Source organism: Pseudophryne corroboree, unplaced genomic scaffold (genome assembly GCF_028390025.1).
Source record: "Pseudophryne corroboree isolate aPseCor3 unplaced genomic scaffold, aPseCor3.hap2 scaffold_227, whole genome shotgun sequence".
NCBI classification, from domain to species: Eukaryota; Metazoa; Chordata; class Amphibia; order Anura; family Myobatrachidae; genus Pseudophryne; species Pseudophryne corroboree.
Window position 1 is genome coordinate 344934 of NW_026968921.1, and position 14723 is coordinate 359656.

At 46.3% G+C, this 14723-nt stretch overlaps 13 non-coding genes across 13 annotated transcripts; 4 read left to right on the plus strand and 9 right to left on the minus strand.

The window, feature by feature from the left end:
• Nucleotides 1-1915: 1915 nt before the first annotated feature.
• On the minus strand, nt 1916-2078 carry LOC135009760 (U1 spliceosomal RNA). Its single transcript, XR_010209260.1, has one exon. It is a non-coding gene; the product is annotated as a U1 spliceosomal RNA (small nuclear RNA).
• A 144-nt stretch (nt 2079-2222) lies between these two features.
• LOC135009762 (U5 spliceosomal RNA) lies at nt 2223-2338 on the plus strand. Its single transcript, XR_010209262.1, has one exon. It is a non-coding gene; the product is annotated as a U5 spliceosomal RNA (small nuclear RNA).
• A 270-nt stretch (nt 2339-2608) lies between these two features.
• Nucleotides 2609-2724, plus strand: LOC135009798 (U5 spliceosomal RNA). Its single transcript, XR_010209297.1, has one exon. It is a non-coding gene; the product is annotated as a U5 spliceosomal RNA (small nuclear RNA).
• A 286-nt stretch (nt 2725-3010) lies between these two features.
• Nucleotides 3011-3126, plus strand: LOC135009747 (U5 spliceosomal RNA). The gene has a single exon (XR_010209247.1). It is a non-coding gene; the product is annotated as a U5 spliceosomal RNA (small nuclear RNA).
• Nucleotides 3127-3401: 275 nt separating this feature from the next.
• On the plus strand, nt 3402-3517 carry LOC135009806 (U5 spliceosomal RNA). Its single transcript, XR_010209304.1, has one exon. It is a non-coding gene; the product is annotated as a U5 spliceosomal RNA (small nuclear RNA).
• A 6629-nt stretch (nt 3518-10146) lies between these two features.
• On the minus strand, nt 10147-10310 carry LOC135009416 (U1 spliceosomal RNA). Its single transcript, XR_010208959.1, has one exon. It is a non-coding gene; the product is annotated as a U1 spliceosomal RNA (small nuclear RNA).
• A 670-nt stretch (nt 10311-10980) lies between these two features.
• On the minus strand, nt 10981-11143 carry LOC135009576 (U1 spliceosomal RNA). Its single transcript, XR_010209115.1, has one exon. It is a non-coding gene; the product is annotated as a U1 spliceosomal RNA (small nuclear RNA).
• Nucleotides 11144-11295: 152 nt separating this feature from the next.
• On the minus strand, nt 11296-11458 carry LOC135009473 (U1 spliceosomal RNA). Its single transcript, XR_010209015.1, has one exon. It is a non-coding gene; the product is annotated as a U1 spliceosomal RNA (small nuclear RNA).
• Nucleotides 11459-12132: 674 nt separating this feature from the next.
• LOC135009675 (U1 spliceosomal RNA) lies at nt 12133-12295 on the minus strand. Its single transcript, XR_010209197.1, has one exon. It is a non-coding gene; the product is annotated as a U1 spliceosomal RNA (small nuclear RNA).
• Nucleotides 12296-12447: 152 nt separating this feature from the next.
• Nucleotides 12448-12611, minus strand: LOC135009843 (U1 spliceosomal RNA). Its single transcript, XR_010209339.1, has one exon. It is a non-coding gene; the product is annotated as a U1 spliceosomal RNA (small nuclear RNA).
• Nucleotides 12612-13282: 671 nt separating this feature from the next.
• LOC135009543 (U1 spliceosomal RNA) lies at nt 13283-13445 on the minus strand. The gene has a single exon (XR_010209083.1). It is a non-coding gene; the product is annotated as a U1 spliceosomal RNA (small nuclear RNA).
• Nucleotides 13446-13597: 152 nt separating this feature from the next.
• On the minus strand, nt 13598-13761 carry LOC135009525 (U1 spliceosomal RNA). Its single transcript, XR_010209066.1, has one exon. It is a non-coding gene; the product is annotated as a U1 spliceosomal RNA (small nuclear RNA).
• Nucleotides 13762-14435: 674 nt separating this feature from the next.
• LOC135009660 (U1 spliceosomal RNA) lies at nt 14436-14598 on the minus strand. Its single transcript, XR_010209185.1, has one exon. It is a non-coding gene; the product is annotated as a U1 spliceosomal RNA (small nuclear RNA).
• Between the last annotated feature and the right edge of the window lie 125 nt (nt 14599-14723).

Genomic DNA, 14723 nt, shown 5'->3' on the forward strand with positions numbered 1-14723 from the left:
GCCGCTCCACTAGCCACCAGGTACAGTTAAGGAGCACAGGTCTGGGGGTTTTTCTCCTATATTAACCCAATTTTGTACTGCCCGCAGCGCATTGTGATAGGTAATAGGGCCTGATTCAGGTTGGATTGCAATCACAATAAGCGATCCAACTGCAAAAATTGCTAAGAGCATACGCATGTGCCTGCATTTTCTGCGGCACCCCGCAGAGAATGCGATCGCCTCTGCCTGTCAATCGGGGCGGGGGGGGGATAGGTGGGTCAGCAACACTCCATTTCCAAGTCAGGGATGGAGCGGTGCGGGGGCAAGGCTTCAAAATGGGGTCTGCAACGGAGTAGACACAGGGGGCGTGGTCACAGCGGCTGTATGACATCACATTCAGCCGCTGTGATCACAAAAATGGTGGCGGCTTCCTGCGCGCACATACAGTCTGCACCAGCAGGAGGCTACACCATTTTTTATGATCACGCTGAACTGCAGTGCGACTGCAATTACAGCATGGTCAAGAAGGGAGGCGTCATGCTGGGTGGCCATGCCCTTTCACTGTGCAGGAGCCAGCACCGCTCACACACTAGTCCCCGGGTGCAGCCCCCAACCCCCGGGACACCCGGAGCAACAAAATGTAGATTCAGGCCACCAGGCCACGCCCCTACCTATGAAACCATGCCTCCTTTTTACCATTGCGCTGCTTATCTGCGCGCACTGCATTACAATCTCCCTCGCCACCTCTCTGGGTGTCACCAGTGATAGTGACACCTCTGCCATGCTTGTAGCAGCTGGTCCTAAGATCTACGCCTCAAGCCCTGAGTGTTTGCCCTTGTGACTTGTTGATCATCATAGCGAAGCAGATGCTTACAGAAAACTGCAGGGGCTTAGATTGAAAATAAAAAAATTGATTGGTATAAGGTAGAGAGGAGCGGGTTCGGTTCTCCGAGAACCGAATTCCCCACGAACTCCACGTTGTTTACACTGGTCCGAGGCAGGCTCGGTTGTTCCCGCCTGACTCGCAAAACCTGAACAAGGGAAAATGTCATCATCCCGCTGTCGGATTCTCGCGAGATTCGGATTCCATATAAAGAGCTGCGCGTTGCCGCCATTTTTACTCGTGCATTGAAGAGAGAGCGGAATGGACGTGGCTATGTTCTCTCAGTGGAAATCTCAATATCAGTGCTCAGTATCAGTGGTTACTTATTGCTGCTCAGTAATACTAGTAGTGTGTCTCTCCTGCTCAGTGTCAGTTCTCAGTAGTATCCTCATCAGTGCTCAGTATCACTGCTCATTGTCTTGTGCTGCATTGTGGTGCTCAGCATACTACAGTACATTACTAATAGTCCAGTGCTGCATCTTGCTGCTCAGTGTCAGTTCTAGTATCCTCATCAGTGCTCACTATCACTGTTCATTGCATTTTGGTTTTCTGTATACTACAGTAACATAGTAATATAGTAACATATAGTAACATAGTTTTTGAGGTTGAATAGAGGCAAATTGCCCATCGTGTTCAACCTGTTTTAAGTTGTGATGATTCTACATACTTGCTGAATAATGTTTTATGACTAGTTAGCTACTATAACTCATGTTACCCCCGGATTAACCATGTTGATATTTTAAGTATTATAACCTTAGATAGCTTTTTCATTCAGAAATGTATCCATTCCTTTTTTAAATCCAATTACAGAGTCCGCCATTACCACCTTCCCTGGCAGGGAATTCCACATCCTGATTGCCCTAACAGTGAAGATCATAGTATCTCACCTGGCAGGTAAGTAGGAGTTGGGCTAGAGCTGTGGAGGATTGCTGCTCGGGCACCCCCTGTCAAGTGAAGGAGATCCAACTGAGGCAGCACAAGGGAACTCTCGAAAGAAGAACAAGGCTAGAGGAAGATCTGAGACAAAGAAATCTGACTTTTACCAGAGCTGACCAGAGGAAAGCACAAACACAGTCCCCCACTACCACAAATAATGCAGTCGAGTTTCCCACATTGGGGAAATCACAGGGGTCAGCATACCCAGAATGCAATGAATGAACCTCACCCTGGGAGAACAATCTTCATGACCATGGTATCTCCTATGCAAAATAAGTATGATTTGGGATAGGGCTGGGGAGGGCCGCTGCTCAGGCACATCTCTGTCAAGTAAAGGAGATTCAACTGAGGCAGCACAAGGGAACTCTCATCTGGGGACAACAACTGCAGGGAGAACACATATTTTCAGATGAAAATCTTGGTCATGCTCTGGCTTCTCTTCAGAACGAACAAATCTTTCGCCTTTTACTAAAGATTTCCGTGGAGAGGAGCAAAACTGAGTTTTACCTCAATTTTTGCATGCCCCATCTTTTTGGATTTTCTTTTATCGGTTTAAAGATAGAATGAGTGTGCTTTAATGAAAGCTCATTTGCATAGAAATTACAGTAAATGTTTGTTTCTTTTCAAACAGAACTTTCTTGACCATGCTACTTGCTTGAAAGATCTGGGAGCACATGGAATACAGTACAAACCATGCTTATAGCAAGGAGAAGCCAGGTGAGAAATCTGCTTTCTTTCAAATTGGGCGCTCACTTTGATCTGAATGAGGACTGCTGGCATGGCACTCAGGCGACAGGTGGAATCTTGGTCATGCTCTGGTTTCTCTTCAGAATGAACAAATCTTTCGCCATTTATTAAAGATTTCCGTGGAGAGGAGCAAAACTGAGTTTTATCTCAATTTTTGCATGCCCCATATTATTGGGGTTTCTTTTATCAGTTTAAGGACAGAATGAGTGTGCTTTCTTGTTGGCTTTAATGTAAGTTTATTTGTATAACAATGACAGTAAATGTCTGTTTCTTTTCAAACAGAACTTTCTTGACCATGCTACTTGCTTGAAAGATCTGGGAGCACATGGAAAAGAGTACAAACCATGCTTATAGCAAGGGGAAGCCTGGTGAGAAATCTGCTTTCTTTCTTTCAAATTGGGTGCTCACTTTGAGCTGAATGAGGACTGCTGGCATGGCACTCAGGCGACAGGTGGAATCTTGGTCATGCTCTGGTTTCTCTTCAGAACGAACAAATCTTTCGCCTTTTACTAAAGATTTCCGTGGAGAGGAGCAAAACTGAGTTTTATCTCAAATTTTGCATTCCCCATCTTATTGGGGTTTTATTTTATCTGTTTAAAGATAGAACGAGTGTGCTTTAATGTAAGCTCATTTGCATAGAAATGACAGTAAATGTTTGTTTCTTTTCAAACAGAACTTTCTTGACTATACTAATTGCTTGAAAGATCTGGGAACACATGGAAAAGAGTACAAACCATGTTTATAGCTAGGGGAAGCCTGGTGAGAAATCTGCTATCTTTCTTTCAAATTGGGTGCTCACTTTGAGCTCAATGAGAACTGCTGGCATGGCACTCAGGCGACAGGTGGAATCTTGGTCATGCTCTGGTTTCTCTTCAGAACTAACAAATATTTCGCCTTTTATTAAAGATTTCCGTGGAGAGGAGCAAAACTGAGTTTTATCTCAATTTTTGCATGCCCCATATTATTGGGGTTTCTTTTATCAGTTTAAAGACAGAACGAGTGTGCTTTCTTGTTAGCTTTAATGTAAGTTGCCATAGATGCAGTGAAACACACGTGTAGGGCACGGCGTGTCCGCGTGTATTTGACTCATGTGAAATGTTATAAAACAAAAATATATGATTATGATGTTAGCTGTTAGTCTCCACTAATAGGGAATAGAAGCTGAGCTATAAGAAAGGAATACACTAGATATGATGTCACTTAGCAGATACAATGTCTAAAGTGCATACAGATAGCTACTAATAACTCTTGATAAGAAAGTATATCAGTGTGGGTATATTTATATGATGGGATATTGGGACTAGTGAATATATATCACTCCTGCTGTCCAGATTGGCAATAACCAGACAATTATGATAAGAGTAGAGATGTCACATGGGCTGCTATAGATATTAATTTAATGCTGTATGTGTCATTTGTTACAAATGGATACATTTTCTATGAGTCAGCCTAGCAGCTGCATGTTCTAACAGAACACTATCCTCACACAGAATCTGCTAACCTTGAGATAACTAAATGACAGTGTGTAACAGTCTCTTTACTATAAGACTGTTACAAAGTAATATATATATTTGAAGTCAGTCTAGCAGCTGTGTGTTCCAGCAGTTTATAAGACAAAGAAAATCTCCTATTGTGGAATCTAGACACATGGGACTGCTGGCCTGTGTCATACTATTTCTATGTAATACCAGTAACATGTATATAACTGTTACATAATTGTTACAAATGGATAAATCTTTGAGTCAGCCTAGCAGCTGCATGTCCTAACAGGACACCATAAATCCTTTACAGTGTAACAAATTGATTGGTAACACTTAAAGGCTGGAGAGCAGTTATATGCCTTACTAGCATACTCAATATACCACATTATTACACCAGTTACCACGATTATTGACAGCGCATTTGATATATTATATTACCCTCACACTGAGTCTGTTTACCTTTAGATAACTAAGTGACCGAATATGTAACAGTTTCTCTATCATAAGACTGTTACAAAGTGAGATAGATATATTTGGAAGTCAGTCAAACAGCTGTGTGTTTCAGCGGTTTATAAGAAAATTCCTCATTGTGGAATCTGGACCACTAAGGGTTATTATATATATAGCACATGGAATTGCCACATCTCCCTATATGATAATTTCATTACACTGTAACATAATAAGAATTAACTCTTTAACAGTGTAAATAGAGAGTAATGAATCTCTGACACATGGAATATATTATTTCTTAGATGAATTGGATAAACCATTATGACAGACACTTTGCTTCCTAATAAGAATTGAGGTGGCTATACCTCTAAGGAAAGCATTATTGCCTACGCCTAGATCAGATTAAATAAGATCTGGCTGAATATATGAAGGAAGGTTGCTATTTATATGAGAATTGGAATTGCTATATTCCTTAAGGCAACCCCACCGATTGATATATGTTGTCAATTAAGTATATCTGAACGGCTATATCTGGACCAGATTTAATAAGATCTGGCTGATTATATGAAGGAGGGCTGCTATTTATATTGGAATTGCCATATTCCTTAAGGCAACCGCACCTGTTGGTATATCTCGCCAATTAACTATATCTAAACAGCTAAATTAAAGCTATTCATCATTTTTTTAGTTTGGATATTAATAAATATGATCTTTCCATGATGCATAGAGATTTCCCTATCAAGTGATTCCTTATCCGATATAGAAAGCTATCCCCCTGTGGTATTGAATTTAGGAATATAGTCTTAGGGGACACAGAGAAATAAGTGATCCCCATCTACCTAAGCACCCCACAAATTGGAGGTTAGCTTACCGGTTATACTCAATCACCCCCACAAATTCGCCAATGGGGATGGCTTCCCGGGAGGTAACCCCTATTGAGTGAAGGGAGTATATAGGATACGACCCAGTGGTACCTGACGACATAGATACTAACAGCTATTTAATAACATTACGCTAGAAAGTGATTATTAGCAACATATATATCTATATAAACAACCCCGCCAGGGTTGTGCCTTCAAAAATAATCACACACGGACACGCTTTTTAAACCTTTTTTTCACATCTCTTTATTCTTCTTATGCACATGTATGTTAGTTCTGTGATTTTAACCTTTATGTTTCACTGCAGTTTGGGATAATAATATTAATATTTATCCAATTTTAATACATACTTAATAAAGGTTATATTTTATGATTCATTCATTCTGTCCAGTGCGTCAACAGTGCAGATTTCTTCTTGTTTTTTCTCCCAAATTCTATAACAATGACAGTAAATGTTGTTTCTTTTCAAACAGAACTTTCTTGACCATGCTACTTGCTTGAAAGATCTGGGAGCACATGGAAAACAGTACAAACCATGCAGTATCACAAGAGCCTTTATTTGATCTTTCATGAAGATAGAGCAGAATTGAGGACACGTCAACAATTTCTGCCGAAGGTGGTTCATCTTTCCACATGGTGCCTTTGGCCACTGACACCTTCGTTGAGTCAAAGTCTCTGGCTGTGGTCAGAACTTTGAAAATTTATGTCACCAGAACGGTTCAGATTAGGAAAACAGAGGCTCTGTTTGTCCTGTATGCTCCCAACAGGATTGGGTGTCCTGCTTCCATGTAGACCATTATGCGCTGGATCTGTGGTAAGATTCAGCATGCTCATTCCATGGCAGGATTGCCGTTACTGAATTAGGTGAAGACCCATTCTACTAGAAAGGTGGGTTCATCCTGGGCAGCTGGTCGGGGAGTCTCGGCATTGCAACTTTGCCGAGCAGCTATTTAGTAAACACTTTTGCTAAGTTTTACAAGTTTGATACCTTGGCTGATGATAACCTCAAGTTGGGTCATTCGGTGCTGCAGAGTCGTACGCACTCTCCCACCCGTTCAAGAGCTTTGGTATAACCCCATGGTTCTTAATGTGACCCCAGCATCCTCTAGGTCGTATGAGAAAATAGGATTTTAATACCTACCGGTAAATCCTTTTCTCTTAGTCCGTAGAGGATGCTGGGTACCCGTCCCAGTCCATACTGTGTCTGCAGTTATTACTTGTGGTTATACACATGTTATGTTATGGTTCTGGTCAGCTTTTTGCTGCAATTGTTCATGCCGTTGGCTTGTGTTCTGTTGAATGCCACGTTCTGCGGCATGCTTAAGGTGTGAGCTGGTAAGATGCTCACCTTAGTTTAACAATAAATCCTTTCCTCGAAATGTCCGTCTCCCTGGGCACAGTTCCTATAACTGGAGTCTGGAGGAGGGGCATAGAGGGAGGAGCCAGTTCACACCCTTTGAAAGTCTTAAAGTGCCCATGTCTCTTGCGGATCCCGTCTATACCCCATGGTTCTTAATGTGACCCCAGCATCCTCTACGGACTAAGAGAAAAGGATGCCCTTGCGCACTATCCTGACTTCTCCTCCCGTCTGCTTACTTTGTGCCTTCCAACGCACAATGCGAACTACAGGTGGTGCTGCAGGGCCCACACCCTTTTACTTGCCTTACAGAACAGCTCTGGAGCTGTTACAGTGCCCAGCTGCTGCAAGAAATCAGCTTGAATGCTTCAGGGGATGGGGCATGGCCAACATGAGCCCCACACCAAAGGAGGGTGGGGGTGTTTAATGCGAACTAGGGGTCATCCAAGCACCGCAAAAGGCCGCCATGCCCTGCATGCCCCTTTTCTCTTTTCATATGCAGATGAGGGTTCCAGCCAACTTTGGCCCACATCTTGGATGACATCACCGTATGCAAATCCGTCTTCTGCAGACCTTCCCCCAGGAATGCTTGTACTAGTTGTTGCATATGGTTTGATATTTGATGGTGCTTCAATATTAGGCAGCCTTCCACCCTCCCATGTTCATCTGAACAGATGTGGTCTCCCTGCAGTTGTTGTCCCCAGACGAGAGTTCCCTTGTGCGTCCTCAGTTGAATCTCCTTAACTTGACGGGGGAGGGGCTGCCCGAGCAGCCACCCTCCCCAGCCCTATCCCAACTCATACTTATTTTGCATATGAGATCTCTTGATCATGAAGATTGTTCTCACAGGGTGAGGTTCATCCATTATATTTTAAAATAGGAAGGTACAAATTACATATTTGAATTGCATCTATGTGCTGGATTCAAATGTCCCCCCCCCCCCCCTTCCTTTCTCAATTGTGCCCGTCAGCAGCTATTCTAAGGTTGCTGCCAATGGGTGTGACACATTAATTTCTTCTGTGGGGTACACTGGACTCCACAAGGATTCACATTGGGGTGTAGAGTAGGATCTTGATCTGAGGCACCAACCGGCTCAAAGCTTTTGACTGTTCCCAAGATGCTCAGCGCATCCTCCTCTATAACCCCGCTTCCATGAACAGGGAGCTCAGTTTGTAGTTGGTGCCTTCAGTAGCAGGCCACTTAACAGGGGCCTGCCTCAGGCAGCCTATTCTTAGCTATTAATTTTGACAAGAAAAGAAGAACTTGTTTTATGAGAATCTACAAGGGCTGCAGCAGGCTAGGTCTAATAGACATCTTTACTGCAGCTTCATCACTCCCAGCGGCGCTGTATACTCCCGTGCCCTGGTTGCTGGGTCACTGCAGCGGAGGCTCCAGTTTCTTCCTAAGGTCAGTCACACACACACCGCCCTTCCGGATCACGAGGCCGCTGATGAAGGGGAGCGTGGCCGTAGGGGGTGGACCGTGTGCGCACTGGCGTGGACACTGATTACTGGGCAGCCGCTCCACTAGCCACCAGGTACAGTTAAGGAGCACAGGTCTGGGAGTTTTACTCCTATATTAACCCAATTTTGTACTGCCCGCAGCGCATTGTGATAGGTAATAGGGCCTGATTCAGGTTGGAATGCAATCACAATAAGCGATCCAACTGCAAAAATTGCTAACAGCATACGCATGTGCCTGCATTTTCTGCGGCACCCCGCAGAGAATGCGATCGCCTCTGCCTGTCAATCGGGGCGGGGGGGGGAGAGGGGGGTCAGCAACACTCCATTTCCAAGTCAGGGATGGAGCGGTGCGGGGGCAAGGCTTCAAAATGGGGTCTGCAACGGAGGAGACACAGGGGGCGTGGTCACAGCGGCTGTATGACATCACATTCAGCCGCTGTGATCACAAAAATGGTGGCGGCTTCCTGCGCGCACATACAGTCTGCACCAGCAGGAGGCTACACCATTTTTTATGATCACGCTGAACTGCAGTGCGACTGCAATTACAGCATGGTCAAGAATGGAGGCGTCATGCTGGGTGGCCATGCCCTGTCACTGTGCAGGAGCCAGCACCGCACACACACTAGTCCCCGGGTGCAGCCCCCAACCCCCGGGACACCCGGAGCAACAAAATGTAGATTCAGGCCACCAGGCCACGCCCCTACCTATGAAACCATGCCTCCTTTTTACCATTGCGCTGCTTATCTGCGCGCACTGCATTACAATCTCCTTCGCCACCTGTCTGGGTGTCACCAGTGATAGTGACACCTCTGCCATGCTTGTAGCAGCTGGTCCTAAGATCTACGCCTCAAGCCCTGAGTGTTTGCCCTTGTGACTTGTTGATCATCATAGCGAAGCAGATGCTTACAGAAAACTGCAGGGGCTTAGATTGAAAATAAAAAAATTGATGGGTATAAGGTAGAGAGGAGCGGGTTCGGTTCTCCGAGAACCGAATTCCCGACGAACTCCACGTGGTTTACACTGGTCCGAGGCAGGCTCGGTTGTTCCCGCCTGACTCGGAAAACCTGAACAAGGGAAAATGTCATCATCCCGCTGTCGGATTCTCTCGAGATTCGGATTCCATATAAAGAGCTGCGCGTTGCCGCCATTTTTACTCGTGCATTGAAGAGAGAGCGGAGAGGACGTGGCTATGTTCTCTCAGTGGAAATCTCAATATCAGTGCTCAGTATCAGTGGTTACTTATTGCTGCTCAGTAATACTAGTAGTGTGTCTCTCCTGCTCAGTGTCAGTTCTCAGTAGTATCCTCATCAGTGCTCAGTATCACTGCTCATTGTCTTGTGCTGCATTGTGGTGCTCAGCATACTACAGTACATTACTAATAGTCCAGTGCTGCATCTTGCTGCTCAGTGTCAGTTCTAGTATCCTCATCAGTGCTCACTATCACTGCTCATTACATTGTGGTGTTCTGTATACTACAGTAACATAGTAATATAGTAACATATAGTAACATAGTTTTTGAGGTTGAATAGAGGCAAATTGCCCATCGTGTTCAACCTGTTTTAAGTTGTGATGATTCTACATACTTGCTGAATAATGTTTTATGACTAGTTAGCTACTATAACTCATGTTACCCCCGGATTAACCATGTTGATATTTTAAGTATTATAACATTGGATAGCTTTTTCATTCAGAAATGTATCCATTCCTTTTTTAAATCCAATTACAGAGTCCGCCATTACCACCTTCCCTGGCAGGGAATTCCACATCCTGATTGCCCTAACAGTGAACATCATAGTATCTCACCTGGCAGGTAAGTAGGAGTTGGGCTAGAGCTGTGGAGGATTGCTGCTCGGGCACCCCCTGTCAAGTGAAGGAGATCCAACTGAAGCAGCACAAGGGAACTCTCGAAAGAAGAACAAGGCTAGAGGAAGATCTGAGACAAAGAAATCTGACTTTTACCAGAGCTGACCAGAGGAAAGCACAAACGCAGTCCCCCACTACCACAAATAATGCAGTCGAGTTTCCCACATTTGGGGAAATCACAGGGGTCAGCATACCCAGAGTGCAATGAATGAACCTCACCCTGGGAGAACAATCTTCATGACCATGGTATCTCCTATGCAAAATAAGTATGATTTGGGATAGGGCTGGGGAGGGCCGCTGCTCAGGCACATCTCTGTCAAGTAAAGGAGATTCAACTGAGGCAGCACAAGGGAACTCTCATCTGGGGACAACAACTGCAGGGAGAACACATATTTTCAGATGAACATGGGAGGGCAGAAGGCTGCCTAATACTGAAGCACCCCCAAACAACAAACCAAATGCAACAACTAGTGCAAGCATTCCTGGGGGAAGTTCTGCAGAAGACGGATTTGCATACGGTGATGTCATCCAAGCAGTGGGTCAAAGTTGGCTTCAACCCTCATCTGCATATGAAAAGAGAAAAGGGGCGTGCAGGGCATGGCGGCCTTTTGCGGTGCTTGGATGACCCCTAGTTCGCATTAAACACCCCACCCTCCTTTGGTGTGGGGCTCATGTTGGCCATGCCCCATCCCCTGAAGCATTCAAGCTGATTTATTGCAGCAGCTGGGCACTGTAACAGCTCCAGAGCTGCTCTGAACGGCAAGTAAAAGGGTGTGGGCCCTGCAGCACTACCTGTAGTTTGCATTGTGCATTGGAAGGCACAAAGTAAGCAGACGGGAGAAGTCAGGATAGTGCGCAAGGGCATAGAAGGGAGCGGCTCAAGAAAAGAGAAGTTGAAACAGACAGCAAACTAGGCTGGAGAGAGACCTGAGACAAAGAGATCTGAATTATACGAGAGCCGACCAGGGGAAACACAAATTATGCAGTCAAGTTTCCCACATTTGGGGAAATCGCAGGAGCAGCACACCCAGAGTGCAATGGGTGAGCCTTGCCCTGGGAGAAGCACCTTCATGATCATAGTATCTCACCTGGCAGGTAAGTAGGAGTTGGGCTAGAGCTGGGGAGGGTCGCTGCTCGGGCACCCCTCTGTCAAGTGAAAGAGATCCAACTGAGGCAGCACAAGGAAACTCTCGAAAGAAGAACAAGGCTAGAGGAAGATCTGAGACAAATAAATCTGACTTTTACCAGAGCTGACCAGAGGAAAGCACAAACACAGTCCCCCACTACCACAAATAATGCAGTCGAGTTTCCCACATTTTGGAAATCACAGGGGTCAGCATACCCAGAATGCAATGAATGAACCGCACCCTGGGAGAACAATCTTCATGACCATGGTATCTCCTATGCAAAATAAGTATGATTTGGGATAGGGCTGGGGAGGGCCGCTGCTCAGGCACATCTCTGTCAAGTAAAGGAGATTCAACTGAGGCAGCACAAGGGAACTCTCATCTGGGGACAACAACTGCAGGGAGAACACATATTTTCAGATGAACATGGGAGGGCAGAAGGCTGCCTAATACTGAAGCACCCCCAAACAACAAACCAAATGCAACAACTAGTGCAAGCATTCCTGGGGGAAGGCCTGCAGCAGATGGATTTGCATACGGTGATGTCATCCAAGCAGTGGGTCAAAGTTGGCTTCAACCCTCGTCTGCATATGAAAAGAGAAAAGGGGCGTGCAGGGCATGGCGGCCTTTTGCGGCGCTTGGATGACCCCTAGTTCACATTAAACACCTCCACCCTCCTTCGGTGTGGGGCTCATGTTGGCTGTGCCCCAGCCCCTAAAGCATTCGAGCTGATTTCTTGCAGTAGCTGGGCACTGTAACAGCTCCAGAGCTGCTCTGTACGGCAAGTAAAAGGGTGTGGGCCCTACAGCACTACCTGTAGTTTGCATTGTGCATTGGAAGGCACAAAGTAAGCAGACAGGAGGAGAAGTCAGGATAGTGCACAAGGGTATAAAAGGGAGGGGCTCATGAAAAAAGAAGTGGAAACAGACAGCAAACTAGGCTGGAGAGAGACCTGAGACAAAGAGATCTGAATTATACGAGAGCCGACCAGGGGAAACACAAATTATGCAGTCAAGCTTCCCACATTTGGGGAAATCGCAGGGGCACCACACCCAGAGTGCAATGGGTGAGCCTTGCCCTGGGAGAAGCACCTTCATGATCATAGTATCTCACCTGGCAAGTAAGTAGGAGTTGGGCTAGAGCTGGGGAGGGTCGCTGCTCGGGCACCCCCCTGTCAAGTGAAAGAGATCCAACTGAGGCAGCACAAGGGAACTCTCGAAAGAAGAACAAGGCTAGAGGAAGATCTGAGACAAATAAATCTGACTTTTACCAGAGCTGTCCAGAGGAAAGCACAAACACAGTCCCCCACTACCACAAATAATGCAGTTGAGTTTCCCACATTTGGGGAAATCACAGGGGTCAGCATACCCAGAATGCAATGAATGAACCTCACCCTGGGAGAACAATCTTCATGACCATGGTATCGCCTATGCAAAATAAGTATGATTTGGGATAGGGCTGGGGAGGGCCGCTGCTCAGGCACATCTCTGTTAAGTAAAGGAGATTCAACTGAGGCAGCACAAGGGAACTCTCATCTGGGGACAACAACTGCAGGGAGAACACATATTTTCAGATAAACATGGGAGGGCAGAAGGCAGCCTAATACTGAAGCACCCCCAAACAACAAACCAAATGCAACAACTAGTACAAGCATTCCTGGGGGAAGGCCTGCAGCAGATGGATTTGCATATGGTGATGTCATCCAAGCAGTGGGTCAAAGTTGGCTTCAACCCTCGTCTGCATATGAAAAGAGAAAAGGGGCGTGCAGGGCATGGCGGCCTTTTGCGGCGCTTGGATGACCCCTAGTTCGCATTAAACACCTCCACCCTCCTTCGGTGTGGGGCTCATGTTGGCTATGCCCCAGCCCCTGAAGCATTCAAGCTGATTTCTTGCAGCAGCTGGGCACTGTAACAGCTCCAGAGCTGCTCTAAACGGCAAGTAAAAGGGTGTGGGCCCTGCAGCACTACCTGTAGTTTGCATTGTGCATTGGAAGGCACAAAGTAAGCAGACGGGAGAAGTCAGGATAGTGCGCAAGGGCATAGAAGGGAGCGGCTCAAGAAAAGAGAAGTTGAAACAGACAGCAAACTAGGCTGGAGAGAGACCTGAGACAAAGAGATCTGAATTATACGAGAGCCGACCAGGGGAAACACAAATTATGCAGTCAAGTTTCCCACATTTGGGGAAATCGCAGGAGCAGCACACCCAGAGTGCAATGGGTGAGCCTTGCCCTGGGAGAAGCACCTACATGATCATAGTATCTCACCTGCCAGGTAAGTAGAAGTTGGGCTAGAGCTGGGGAGGGTCGCTGCTCGGGTACCCCCCTGTCAAGTGAAGGAGATTCAACTGAGGCAGCACAAGGGAACTCTCGAAAGAAGAACAAGGCTAGAGGAAGATCTGAGACAAATAAATCTGACTTTTACCAGAGCTGACCAGAGGAAAGCACAAACACAGTCCCCCACTACCACAAATAATGCAGTCGAGTTTCCCACATTTGGGGAAATCACAGGGGTCAGCATACCCAGAATGCAATGAATGAACCTCACCCTGGGAGAACAATCTTCATGACCATGGTATCTCCTATGCAAAATAAGTATGATTTGGGATAGGGCTGGGGAGGGCCGCTGCTCAGGCACATCTCTGTCAAGTAAAGGAGATTCAACTGAGGCAGCACAAGGGAACTCTCATCTGGGGACAACAACTGCAGGGAGAACACATATTTTCAGATGAACATGGGAGGGCAGAAGGCTGCCTAATAATGAAGCACCCCCAAACAACAAACCAAATGCAACAACTAGTGCAAGCATTCCTGGGGGAAGGCCTGCAGCAGATGGATTTGCATACGGTGATGTCATCCAAGCAGTGGGTCAAAGTTGGCTTCAACCCTCGTCTGCATATGAAAAGAGAAAAGGGGCGTGCAGGGCATAGCGGCCTTTTGCGGCGCTTGGATGACCCCTAGTTCGCATTAAACACCTCCACCCTCCTTCGGTGTGGGGCTCATGTTGGCTATGCCCCAGCCCCTGAAGCATTCAAGCTGATTTCTTGCAGCAGCTGGGCACTGTAACAGCTCCAGAGCTGCTCTGTACGGCAAGTAAAAGGGTGTGGGCCCTGCAGCACTACCAGTAGTTTGCATTGTGCATTGGAAGGCACAAAGTAAGCAGACAAGAGGAGAAGTCAGGATAGTGCACAAGGGTATAAAAGGGAGGGGCTCATGAAAAAAGAAGTGGAAACAGACAGCAAACTAGGCTGGAGAGAGACCTGAGACAAAGAGATCTGAATTATACGAGAGCCGACCAGGGGAAACACAAATTATGCAGTCAAGCTTCCCACATTTGGGGAAATCGCAGGGGCACCACACCCAGAGTGCAATGGGTGAGCCTTGCCCTGGGAGAAGCACCTTCATGATCATAGTATCTCACCTGGCAGGTAAGTAGGAGTTGGGCTAGAGCTGGGGAGGGTCGCTACTCGGGCACCCCCCTGTCAAGTGAAAGAGATCCAACTGAGGCAGCACAAGGGAACTCTCGAAAGAAGAACAAGGCTAGAGGAAGATCTGAGACAA